Source organism: Melozone crissalis, unplaced genomic scaffold, assembly GCF_028551555.1.
Source record: "Melozone crissalis strain CALT ecotype California unplaced genomic scaffold, PUWL_Pcris_2 ptg000014l_1, whole genome shotgun sequence".
Taxonomy (NCBI): Eukaryota; Metazoa; Chordata; class Aves; order Passeriformes; family Passerellidae; genus Melozone; species Melozone crissalis.
Genome location: NW_026535792.1, coordinates 6880763 through 6894487, shown reverse-complemented (window position 1 = coordinate 6894487; position 13725 = coordinate 6880763). Strand labels below are relative to the sequence as shown.

The 13725-nt window shown below is 42.4% G+C and overlaps 1 protein-coding gene across 1 annotated transcript in view; it reads right to left on the bottom strand.

Moving 5' to 3' along the window:
* Window positions 1-13725, bottom strand: part of AGBL1 (AGBL carboxypeptidase 1) — a 248017-nt gene that overhangs the window by 164693 nt on the left and 69599 nt on the right. The window lies entirely within an intron of this gene.

The window sequence follows — 13725 nt, the reverse complement described above, 5'->3', positions numbered from 1 at the left end:
TTTTATATAAAATAAATGCTCACTCAGATTAGAAAGACTGATTTTCAGAAGTTGCAACTAGAAGAGTTCATCTGTTTGTGGCACTACTTTCATGCATGGGAAATATAAGCTGTGGCAATTTGAGGCAGGGGAGGGGATTTGGGGGATTGTTTTTTTAAAAAACCCCAAAGAGTAAATTAAATTTTTACTGAACAGTTCATTGATAATCTCTACTGAACCTATTTCAAAACAGACTTGCAACTTAACAGCAAAAGTTTCCTTGTTATCAGATCTGTTATTTGCTGTTCCTGTGAAAAAGCCACTAAACACATTTGGTCTGGGTACAAGCCTCCAAAAACTCTCAGCATACATATGCTTAGAAAAGACCAAGTTTGACAGCAGACTCTTTGAAGATCCCATCTGTGCTGAGCACACTTCAGGGATGGGCCAAGGAAACAGGAGAAGGCAGAAGGAGACACCTGCCAGGCACAGAAAATAAAAGGAAAGGAGAAAGCAATTATCTGTCTTCAAACGATCCTTTTGTGAGCATTCACTATCACAAGTCAAGCTGACAGATTTATTCAGTGGAAAGCTTTATCTCTCAGGGCATCACAGCCATGCCAGGGCAGGTTTGCCCTGCTCCATCAGGACAGTCAGAGCTCAGGCTCTGTTCCCTTCATGGACTGGGAGAGGCAACAGGACAGCATGCAGAACCAAAGGCATCAGCTGACTGCCCTTGTAAACAAGTGCTGAATTAGCACCTTACATGCCTCTGTCCTTAGCTCCCAAAGCCATCCTTCAGTTTCCAAATGCGTTACAAACCATTAATCCATCATAGTAAAACAGGGAGGTAGAACACCATCCCCAAAAATACAGAGGGTAATAAAGGATGTTTAGCTGTTTGTCTGACCAAGAAAAGGCTGTGTCACAGCTGGGAATACAGGTGAAATTTCTCATTTCACATTCAAACAAGGAATAAGCATTAATTTGTCTCCTTACCTGTATATTCTGCACAGTATATACTTTACAGCACAATTTATTTACATCATACAGGGACACACTCAGATTTGGAAATTCCCCCACATCCACACTTCCCTCTTGAGCAGTTGGTGGGCACTGGAAGAGTGAACTGCACTGCCAGCTCAAAGAGCTCACATAGAGCAATCATGTTCTGGTCCAGTAAAGCAACCGGGGCTCTGTTTCTCAATAGCCACATATTAGATTTTTGACATTCATACACCTCACCATACTGGGGGGGTTGGTACATTTTCATCAACATGTACTTAGGCACTTATGGATTGTCAAAGACTCCTTTAGCTCCTGCAGAACCAGCCATTCTGATTTTTTCCCCCAAAATTAGAAGACACTATTTCTCTTCTTCTCCAGTTAATTGTACATTACTATCTACTTTAGTAATGCCTTGTAATAGCAACAAACAAAAGCCAGATTTTACAAAGACATCAGCTGCATTTTGCCATTTCCAAACATTTTCTCCTTTCTCCCATCACCATGATTTAGTGCTGTTTTGCAGGCTCATTGCTGAGCTAAACTTATGGGGCTGTGCAGTTATAGCTGGGAATGAGGCTCCTGAGGACTTGTAATGGACAACAGCTGTAAATAGCACAGAGCAAAATAAAATGTGCTCTCTTTTGCAATTGATGAATACAGCTTTAACAACTCTTACCCCTTCTGGATATTGATACAGAGTTCAGCTTCTTAAATGAGAGGTTCATTCCTCAGTCAAAATAAGAAAAATTAAAAAACCTCTAAGCAACAGCTTTCTCATGTCAGAAACCCAGGACAATTTGCCATAATTCTGCTAATTGCAATAGCATGGGGCTGGCAGAGATCTGACTTCTGCTGTTTCTCTCAAGGCTCATCAAAGTCAAGCCTGCCTTACTCAGACTCAGTGGTGGAAAAGCTCCTGGAGCCTCCAGATCTTAAACCCAGGGAAACAAGAGGGAAGGGAAAGAGACCAGAGATCACCTACACTGATCTCCTGTGGGTTACAACAGGAGGGCCCCACTGCCTGCAGGTCCAGCCAAGGAAATATCTGTATTCCAGTGAAAGTTTCCTTTGAAAGATCCCCTCCTGCCAAGCACATCCTCAGCTCTGACATCCCACCCACAGGAGGGTCATAAAGGAGGTTTGTACAAGCAAGGAAACCACAGAGCTTGTTAACTGTCTGTTCCCTTCACAGGAGCCAAATCCCACCTCCAAATGCTGCTCCCCCAGAGTGCTCCCAGCACGAAAACTAATGAAGCAGCAAATAGAGCAAAGAGCTGATGACATGGCCATAAAACTTGCTACTCTTGAAACACCTGGAAAACAGCAGGAGTGGCCCAAACCTATGGTTTACAGCATATCCAGTTACTTTGGAATTACTGTGCTGACTGCTATTAACAGAGCTCGTGAAAGGAGCGGACAGAGCACTGGCCAGCCATGCTCCACACTCAGCTGGCAGCACCAGGGGAGATCTCTGCACTCAGTTCAGCTGATTCCCTTCATTCCTGACTTCCAGCACCCCCATAACTGCATTCCTGACCAGACCAGCTCAGTACTACCCAGACCAGCTTACTGGTTTATACTGGTGCCCAGCTGCCCTTCTCTCTCTGCTCTTTCAGAGCTCCATGTTACAATTTCCCTACTAAACCTCTGTTAAGGACTTACAACCTCAGGTTCTCTCAAATATCTCCTCCCAGGACCAGAACTGAGCTTAAGTCTTCAGAATCTGCAGGCCAACTCCCAGGCAGCTCCTTTCCAGGTTCAGAGGAAGCTGCCAGAAAGCTCAGGTTGGCCATTTATCTCTGCAGAGCCCACATGACACATGACTTTCTCTGGGAATGTAAATAATAAAAAGGGAAAGCAGAGGAGCCTTTCTGTGCCACATAAAGCCTTATCCAACAAATCATGTCTCCTTACACTGTGCTACATTTCAACATGCCCAGAATATAACATGGCATCAACAATACCCAAGGTGGGAGATTAAAGAACCACTGATTCCTCTTGCAAAACTTCGAGCAAAGAACCTTTGAATGATAATTTTACTAATGCATCACCTAATTCCCATCTCTCCTTCTCTTCACTCATTTTTGATTGTGTATATATGAATGAAAATGAGAGCTTTGTTCTTCCAGTAGTGCTAACTTGCTGCTCAATCTCCTGCCTCTAAGGGTCCTCCTCTAGTCATGTCATCACCAGGGTTCACTAAGAGGTGACTTTGATGTCACTAATCGTGACATCAACTGGGGAAAGAGAAGCCTGAAAGAAAAGAACAAAACCCCATTAACACAGCAGTGTCCCTCATCAAGGGGAGCACAGAAAGGAAATGAAAAGCAGCTCCAGATGCCCTGACCTGGGCTGCTGCTCTAAATTATTTCAAGCTGAGGTTTGAGCCATGCCATTTGTAAAGGGACAGGGCATTGAAATGATGCAGGGCTAGGATTTTTTAAGGAGTCAAAGGGAATTATGTACACAGCATGTGAAAAATTCAGTCTAGATCTGGGTCTTGGGCTGGAACTTTCTGGCTGTGCCTCTGCAAACTTCTCTTTCCTTTGCACAAGCCCAGGGCCATTAAGACACAGAGTTGTTTTTCTGCTTTATGTCTAAGTACAGCATGCCCACCATGAGCATTACACAGATCAAAGGGCCAAGTTTACCCCAGGATATTGTAGAGAAAAAACAAGAAAGCAAAACTTTTCCTTCCAACTTAATTAGCTGTTCCCACTATAGGCTTTTCTGTGAGTAAATGATGGGTAAACAGGAGGACCATCACACAGCTCTTCCATGCATGTCCCAGCTGCTTCATGTCCTGGATCCTCCTGACATGCCCGAGGCTGCAGAGTTATGCAAAGCCAGAGAGAAGAGCAGATATGGTGTGATGTACAATGAATATATTAAAGTATATTTGTAAAACACATCAAATACTGAAATCACAGAAAACAATGAGCCTGATCTGAGGCAGAATCTGTGTCAGATACTTTTCTCCTGTCCTAAAACTTTTCCACCAGTTGTCAGACTTTCAGTTGCCTTAAGACAGAATAATTCTTCCCTGCCCATCTCCCTCTACACCAGATTGCTGTCTCCTTGCTGTGCCTGTTTTTGGCTAGATGCTCCAAAAGCAGACACATCTTAATACAGAGGCAAAACACAGTCTAGCAGGATCAGCTGCTGTTTTCCAGAATTATCAATGAGCTATTCCTTTCTTAAATATTTCTTTATTATATGTATTATTACTGTTACCTATGGCAAAGAAGTGAACATAACAAATCATCTCAGCTGCCTGTTCCCTTACCTTCATAGCTTGATGGGAGAGTTTCAGCCTCCAAGTTGCTTGGCAACCTTCTTTTGTGTACATGTTTTATGAATTCATTCACCTCTGAATCAGAGATGATCAGGAGCTGAATATGGGCACAGACTGCTCAGCCTCAGCTTGACCTCCCACTAATGCTGGGTTTGAATTCCAGGAAATTGGTAAGCAAGTTGTCAAGGCTGTTTTGGGGAAGTTTCCAAAACCCCAAGCTCTTAAAGCAGCAGGAGCCACCATCATTATTTAGCAGCACCTTCAGTATGACTGAAGGCAAAGGAAACCCACACGAACTAATTCTAGTTCAAATCCAAGAATTCCTCTTGGGGAAAGTTGGGGAACAACTGCACCTTATTTTACAGGACTTACACCCATGGAAAGCCTACTGTAACCCTTTGCAAATTGCTTCAGATTATAAGGAGCATCCCCATTCCCACTAATGCACCTGCAATAGTCTAGCAGAAATTTCCAGTCCTGGGTACACCCACTCAGCATTCACTGGCATATCCAGTGTCACTCTGCACACCCTCTGAGCTGCTCAGATATCATCAGACTTCAAAACTGATACCATGCAGGTACCTTATTAAGCTGCAGTCAAGCAAGTTAGCTGCATTTACCTCCTGCCAGGGCTGGCAGAGGAATTCCTCTGCCTGGGTGCAGCTCCCACACCTGTGCTCAGTGCTGCCATCCATCTCTGCTCCCCTCAGCCACATTCCCAGGGCATGACACCAACATGGGGGACAGCTAGGAAAAAGTTCTGCTAAGAAAGATCGGGGATTACATCAGGTGAGATAGCGATGCAAAGCAGTTGCAAAAATGGCAGCTCTCATGGGATCCACACCAGGCAGGGAACACTCTGCTACTTCCCTCTGCTCAACCCAGTGAGCAAAACCAAATAGCTGCTGCGCTGTGCCCACTGCTGCCCAACACAGGTTAAAAAAAAAACTGATGAAAACTGAAGCAGTCATTGAAAATCATCAAATGTTTAGAAGTCTTAGGCTGAAAAATTGGAGAAAATGGGTTTCAGACATGGAAAGGAAAGGTGAACAGAGAGGAAGGAGAAAGAACCTTTAAATTGCAAAAGGCTGCTATAAAAAGATTGCAATCACTTGTCCTCACTGTCCACTGGGACTAGGCTGCATAAGGAGAAACACAAGTTACTATCAGCTAAGCCAACCTGTGGTGACCTGAATGTTGGCCCTCCCTCCTGATGGGTCCTTGCTCATAGAGTCCTGTGCCTCCTCTACAGTACCCAAAACAGTGCCAGCAGAGCCTACAGCCACATAAGTCATAATAGCTGCTTTAGAAACTTGCCCATGGTTCCCCTTATTCCTCTGGAACTAGCTCTGTGTTCTGCTGGAAGTACTATTCCAGTCCACTCTGCCACCTCCTGTGTTCTCTTTGATGCAAGGTGTCTGCTTTACTACTTAGTGTTAGCCGTGTTAAGCCATGTTAACCATTAGCCACTAATTAGTGGCTAATCAGAAATTTCAGAAATATTTCATCGTCATATTTTGACATCATTAGGGCTTCTTTGCACATACAGAACAGAATTATTTATGGGAAATTCTGTCTTACCTGCTCGTTTACTGACAGTCTTGCCACTTCAAAATTGGAGTAATATAATTTCTGGGATTTCTCTCATTAGTACTGATCTTCCAAAGCCTCTCTATTACCCTTAATATTACCATTTCTCAGCATCTGCTTATGTATGCCTTGCAAGGTGTGAGCACTCACTAAGATGAGGTGCAACACATGATCTAGGTAGCTGATGTAGGGAGCTCCAGATTATCTGTCAGAAGGCAGGCAAGGATCTATCACCCCCTGCCTCTATAACACACACATTATGGCTTTAATTTGTTCTGTGGCAGCAGGCAATTTCAGATACTCAAGTATTTTGTACTGCCATGGCCAGGCCATCAATCCATGTGTTTTTCAGTCAGCATGGGAGAAATGTAGACTGTCTTGCAGAGATGCAAGGCTTCTGAGACCTGGCAAGCAGTAAAAAGCAGTATTTTCAAGTTAGGCATATATGTGACTTTCACCTTCTGGGGTTTCTGCACAAAGACAAAAAAGCTGAACTGAGAGAAGAACTAAAACATTGCCCTAAACTGTCCCATCCCTAAAAGAAGGTGAAGGCAGGAGATGAGTGCACAGAGACCTGAAGGACAGCTGCAGTAACAGGCAGAGTGCAGAGATCCATGGAGCTGTAAAATCCGTGGGCTCTTTTCCGAGAGAAGGATTTCATCTGAAATGAAATCAGGCAGGAGGAGCAGACTGAAAAAGCTTCCATTGTCATAAAAATATCTCCCTGGGTAATCCACAGTGATGGAAAAAGGAAAACCTGATAATTTATGTGACAGTTTAATGGGATTTTGGTGACATTGGATACTTTAGAAAGAATTTGCCCAAATAGGACAGACAGGACTTTAATAAGGCTTCAGCTCCGAACCAGCAATATTTTCACCCCTTGCTTTTACATTTTATTCTACATACCCACTGCTCACTCACAGCTCATCTTTGCCATTTGCAAGGCACATTTCAACACCGTGAGAGCAACAACTGCTCCTTCTGGTTGGATCCCCTGCCAGAGAGGCTTCTGAGTATCTGATCCCTACAGGGATCAAGCTGCCTTTGCACCTACAGGGCAGAGCATCACTGAGCTGTGAACTCCGAGGCATGAGCTGCCCTCTGGCCACGTCCCCTGCTCTGTGCATGGCACTAACAGCTTCTGTGTGGAATTTAAGGGCGGCAGATGGACAGGCTGGAGCAGGAGCTGCTGGCAGAGGGGACGCCCCCGGAACACGCTGCAGGCATAAATAAATGGCTTTCACACCCAGTGAGTAAAGCCTCAGCCCCCATCTCCTGCCTGTGGGGGACACAGCCTTCATCCCCCAGCACAACACCCCGTGCCCTTCACTGCCGTGGCTCCCAGGGCAGGAGGAATTGCTCAGAGAGCCAGACCCGGGTGAATCCGGGGTTAATGGCATGAAACTCCACTAAGGAACATTTAGACTGAATATCAGAGAGTTACACTAAAAAGTCTCCCCTGTGGAGAGGTGGAAGTTAACATTAAAACCACATTGCCCAGAGCACAAGAAGTCATTTTGTACACAACAATCCTGAAGTGGCTGGGGACAGAAATAACCCAACAGGAATTCGTTTTCTTTGCTAACTTCAATGGATCCAGTTAAGAAGCCCAAGTTTTGCTAATTTCTCCTTCTGGGAAATCCAGGCATGAAAGAAATGGTAAAAAATTGGGTGATGATCTCAGTTTTTCGTCCATTCTGAGACGAACTTAGAACCTGTTTGTGAGCTCTAAAATGGGCATGAGAAAGGGAGACCTGCCAGTGTTTGTTTCACTGCTGGGAATAACAGCCAAGTTTAACAGTTTAACACAAGTTTAAATTGTGTAGTACTTCAAGCTGTTCTGCTCTACAGAAGACAAACTCTATAGTTTATTCTAAAAAAGCTCTTTACTCTTTATGCAGCACATATTTAAAACCACCTATTACCACCTACAGCATAAAGTAATGTTTATTCTTAAATATGTGTTGTGCTTTTAAGTGGCACAGATCCATCTCTCCCTGACTTGAAGTCTTCCTCAGGGAATTACTTGAAAGTAGCAAAAATATATTAAAAGAAAGTACAATCAGAGCCTCTCATTGTCAAATTGATGAAATATCATTTTTTGTTAAGATAAAAAGCATCACAGATTGCCTCTGATGGCAAAAATTAAATTCTTGGTCTTCACTTGATTTGATATTTATTGCTCATTGCTCCAGAATCAGTCAAGCAGGGAATGTTTCTTAAAAATAATATAATTCTGTATTTCTCCTGGAGTAAGCAAACTGTAAGAATTTTAAATTGTGTGTTTTCTTACATATAAAAAACTCATAAGAAGGAGAAAATAAACAGAAAGTCTACAAAAAACCTTCTACCACTTCACTATGTCAACAGCTTCCCAGTAAAGGACCTTCTGCAGGTTGACCTCATTTGTGGCATCACTAAATTGACTTTTACATTACTGCTGTCTAAGTCTATCCTTAATCTTGGAACTGCACTGCCCAGAGCTGATCCCAAAGGAAATTCTTTCCACAAACAAAAGATCAATGAGGTTAAACTGTCTCCAAATTTTGAATAATGATTCTTGTCTTCATGGCAAGGTCTCAGATGAACTCCCCAAATACCTGAGCAAAAGAACACAAATAAGGGGTCAACGTAAAAGGTCTTTCAATCAGATCATCAAGAGAGAAAAACCGATGCTGGCCCCAAGATCTTGTATCATGACATAAGCAGCACCATATTCCATCTCCAAGACTGAATGACATGCTGTGTACAAACCATGAGCAGAACATAAGTTTTCCAGAAGAAACAGCACAGATGAGCCCTGAAGTTCCCAACCAAGTTCATACTGTGCTTTTTTCCAAGCAGTTCTACTATTGAGATATCCTAAAGATGAAGAAGGAATCAGGCTCACATAGCACAATCTGAGCCCCAGAGTACTTGACAAAACTAGGTGGAACAAAATTTGCCGCTGCATAAAGCGGATAACATGCAGAAATTTCAAACAGTCTGTGGAAAGGCACACTAAGCAGTCCCTGTCTCAGGTCAGTAAGTTCTTCCCTCCAGATGCCAGCAAAATGATGGCTAATGGATGATGTCTTCCTGCATCAATCATTGTAGGGAGCAGAGTTCAAGTTAGGAAGAGTCATCTGTTCGAGGAAATAAAATGGTAGGAAGGTTAGGGTGAGGAAAAAGGTTCTTTTTATCCCCACAAGTTGCTACAAAGCACAGAAAAAAGGTTCTCATGAATAAAGGAGTCAGGCTGCAGAACAGTCCTGGCATCCTCAGAAGAAACAGAAGTGGAACATGAGATGTCCTTCCTCGGCACTCCATGTATCCCTGCAAAAGTGGGAGCTTTCACACAGGAGAGCTTTTAGTTCTTCATAGTTTCCTAAGTAATATTAAATTTATTTAAAAAGCATTCTCCAGAAGGTTCTTTCAGGCAAATAATTTAAGAGCACAATTGGTAGTTCCTAATCAGTTTGAATTTCTGATGTCTAGTTTCTGACTTCATAAAGCTGATAACAGTGATATTTCCCCAATCCCAGTGCCTTCCTACACTTTCACCCCAACACTTCCACAGCAGAACTCTGAACTTTCCCAACTGACCCTGCCCCAGAATCCTTCCCCTTACAGCTGATTCTCTCTATACAGCCTGTAAAATCCACAGCAGGAGCTCCTCTCTCAACGTGCCATAAGAAACACTCATATCAAAACCATTATATTGCAGAGCATTCACAGCCACTTCATCTCCTGCTCTGTAAACTCTGAGTGCTTTTAAAAGAAACATTTATTTATATAGAAGAAAATCCCTGTAAATCATGGTCATGACAAGCTAATGGCTAGCATTGCAAAGACTATTTATCTTCTTGCTGTATCTAACAAAGCTTCTTATGTTAATACCTTGTTTTCAAAATATGAAGAGACTTCTAACTGATGTTTTCTAACTGCAGCTAATGAAAAACACCTTACATCAGAAAATAACCTACCCCTGCCACCTAACACTCCCATCAACTCTCAAAATCAAAGGATCTCCTTGAATTATTTCCTTCCTCTGTATTACTTAGGGTCATTCCCTCATGGATGAAGAAACCAACCATTCAGTCTCACTGCCTGCCTATAATCCAAATTCATTTTAGGGTTTGCATGCATTACCTGCATGTTTAAATTTGATAGATTTTGATTTCTGCTTATTAAATTACATTTGATGCAGGTTATATGGCCTCGTGGGGAGCACTACCCTTTGTGCAAGCATCCATTTTATCAGGGCTGAGCCTAATTTCACATTACATTTTGACAGGCTGGAAAACAAGGTCATGGCCATGATGTCTGTGTGGTAAGTGATGCCTTAGCTGGTGGGAAAGACTTTTGATAAGCAAGAAGGAGGATCCTGGGAGTGTTGTGATTTAAAGGGTATAATCTAGGATATGAAATTAAGGAGCATGCCATCAGTGATGAGCTGTTTCAAGTCTATTGACAGCATTCTCCATAGCTGGCAGGGCCATCACCTTTGCCAGCACAGAGACTATAAGCACCTCACTACATGTTTATTGCTCATTCAATAGTTAGTAATGGCTAAAAATGGGGAAAATAGGGATAATGGGGACACCACAGCCCTTAACGACATGCCCAGAGGCCTTCATCTGTCTCTTGCTTGCTCTTTCAGCCTCTGGCCAGCATCTCTTTTTGAAGCACAATTCCCACGAGTTGAGCTGTGCCTCATGGTGACCCTCTGGCTGTTGTTTTTGTGCCCTTTCAAAACGCTTGACAGAACTGTCACAGAAGGAGCTTGGCATCTGGAAGCTGTGGCAGGCACGGTATGACCTGATTCATAAAACACAGCTAAACAGCTTGGCCTGCCAGAGGCCAGGATTTACAGGACTGAGCTTAAAAATGGCCTTCAACGCCTGCTCTGCTAAATGCACTTCCCTACTGCTCACAATAACAATTCCCAAGTTGTGAGAGTGACCTGAACACTGCAAAGTAACAAAGCAAAGACACTAGAGACTGATGTTGTTACAGCCTGCACTGTCCACTGCTACTCAGGACAGGAAAGGAATGACCTCAGCTCTGGCTGCACCTTTTGCACATAGCTGTAGGGGTAGGAAGGACTTAAAAAAAAAATTAATTTTTTTTTTTCAGAAATTCTTTCAGAAATTCCTCAGCACAGCAAGCACAAAGGAAAAAAAAAATCAAGCCAGAGATAGTTTCTGCTGCATTATCCACTACAGCCTCATTTTTATAATAAAAACCTCTCTGCATTTTTATTTCCAGCAGGCACAGCCTGATCAGCAAGGAATTGAAGGACTTTCTGCCCTCCCATCCATCTACCTATTTTCTTCATCTCTACTTCAATCACTAGTTACAGCCTTCTGTTAGGTGCTCACCATGGGACCTAAACATCCTCTGGGAGACCTGTCAAAGTCACTCTGATGCCAGAGATAATAAATTCCATCTCACTCATCTTCTTTTGAAGCACTTCATAGACTGAAGATTGCATGTTTCAAGTGTGTTCCAAGTTATGAAGGTAAGGATTTACAGAAAAATCAAGTAAGTTGATCAAGGATAAAATACAAATCAGCCAGAGCTGGAAGCTCAACAGCTGTTTCCAAAGCTCCAGTCAAAGAGTTCTGTGCCATCCACATTCACCTTAGAAGTGTTTTTCTACATAATCCATTACTTCAAATCACTTCCTCCTCTTTTCATTAGCTATGAAAATGAATTGAATAGGGCACTTAGACATAATCAATAGAGCCCTCTCTCAGTCATGTTATTTGTCCTATATGAAGATCAGCTGTCATCTTCATTCTGGAACCCACCCATCCTTCCCAAAATTATTAAGCACACACACATTTGCAGAGTGCTATGGTATTTCTTTATCCATCATTATCATGTCATGTTTTCAGACTAGGGGAAAAAGCAAAAGATTATAGGAAGGCGATAAGGGAAGAATAAGGAACTAAAATAGGATGTTAGTTCTTAAAAAAGTAAAATAAAAAAATAAAGTTCCTAAGTTGTCCAGAAGTCCTTCCTTATCTGTGGGCCAAGACATATCTCCAACCACATTCTGACTTCTTCATTTACTCATCACCTCTGCCCTCATCATGTTTTAATAAAAAATTTCAACATATTTAATTTAGCCTATTTCGAAGCACCCAGGCTAAGCTAGAAATATTTCCAAAATAGTTTGTTAAATAAATTCAATGAAAAAAAAAGAGTAAAAGCTTTTAAAAAGAGTTGCCAAGTGACAAGGAAAATTACTTTCTTCCCCCCCCCCCCCCCCCACAGCTAAGAAACCCAACAATTACAACTGATAGAGCAAATTAAATTCTAAGTTCATTGGTGATTTGATAGATATCATTTTCTAAGTGTTAGAGCCACATAATAAGTGCCCTGAAATGATACAGAAGTCCAAGTTTAGCTGTCTGGGAACACTGGTGCACTTTGCAGTATCTACCATGTCACTCGTCAGCTCGTTGATCTTATCAGCACATTTGCAGTCTGAGCAGAGCAGCTGTCCCCACTTGGTTTTTATTTCTATTTCTGCATTAGAAACAGGTGGGCAAGCTCAGAGAGCTAACAAGTTTCTTTTTGATGTAGAGATGGACAAATCCTCTCATTAACAGAATAGCCTTTTAAAAATCATTATGGGGTATTTTTAGCCCCATTTCATTTCAGTATTTCTGTATAATTGCAGCCCATTAATCACAAACGCTTGTTTCTAGAATCTGTCAGTTATAGGCAACAAGTAGTAGCAGCCTGTGGCATCTGCAAACTACTACTTTCAACACGTTGCTGGTTATTTTACTGGGGTAAGATTGGCTGCATCAGTCACACAGGAATGGATCTCATTCTCCAATTACAGAAATTAAACTCAGTTAAACAGGTCAGGCAGAAATCTGCATAGACCCTCCCAGCAAAATCAACTTACAGGTGGGAATTAGAAATAGCAGGTGTTCAGAATTCCAGACACAAAACCAGGAGAAAGACAAATGCACACCATGTATTGCAAATATGCCTCCTCACTCAGTAACGCTCTTGGATAGATTAATATTAAAATCAGCACATAGAAATAGCATTTGATTAAGATCAGCACATAGAAATAGTGTTTGCCACATTTCACAAGAGTGTGGAGCCCCTCACATGGATGTGGGCAGAGTAGCTGAACAAACTATCTGCTTGCAGCTCTGGCAAACATGCACTAAAGCTGTTCCATACAATCCAAACAACTCCAGGCATTTGTAATGCACGGCTAGCTAGGTCAGCCTTTATCAGACAGAAATGCATAGCTTGGAACATTAAATCCAGAAATTAGATTGTTGTTTTCCAGAAAGTTTTCAAAGCCTTGAGGTATCAGCTGAATGACTTTTCTATTTTCAAGTCAGACACAGTAGACAGTCTCTCCAAACCAGCCAGCCAAGATTTGAAAGCACCAAGTAAATTCCCAGTTTAGAAGGATAAAGATGAAAGCAACATGAAAGTTACAACGCCACCCACACTGTTTCCCAACAGTCTGTTAGCTCTGGGTGTTGAGGAAGGGTTTGCCTGTGCAAGCTGAAGCCTATTGTTAGAGTGAGAAATTCAAGAGTCGCGGGAGCATGAAAAATCTACCTCAGAGTAGCAGAGTTCCCTGTTAGCAGGACACACTCTGGGTTCTGTCACAGCCTAGCAGTTCTTTAACACAAACTGTGCAAGACTTGACAAACTGTCCCCGAGCTGAGTTCCCAAAATGAAAGCAAGGGTTTGCTACAAGAGTGGCAGACCCCATTTTTTGCCAACCCTGCCCAATCTTGCCATCCAAAATAGTTTTGTTCCCACAAGATCGTCAGGCATCAGAAAGCAATGTGTATCTACCTCAATCTGTGTACCAGCAC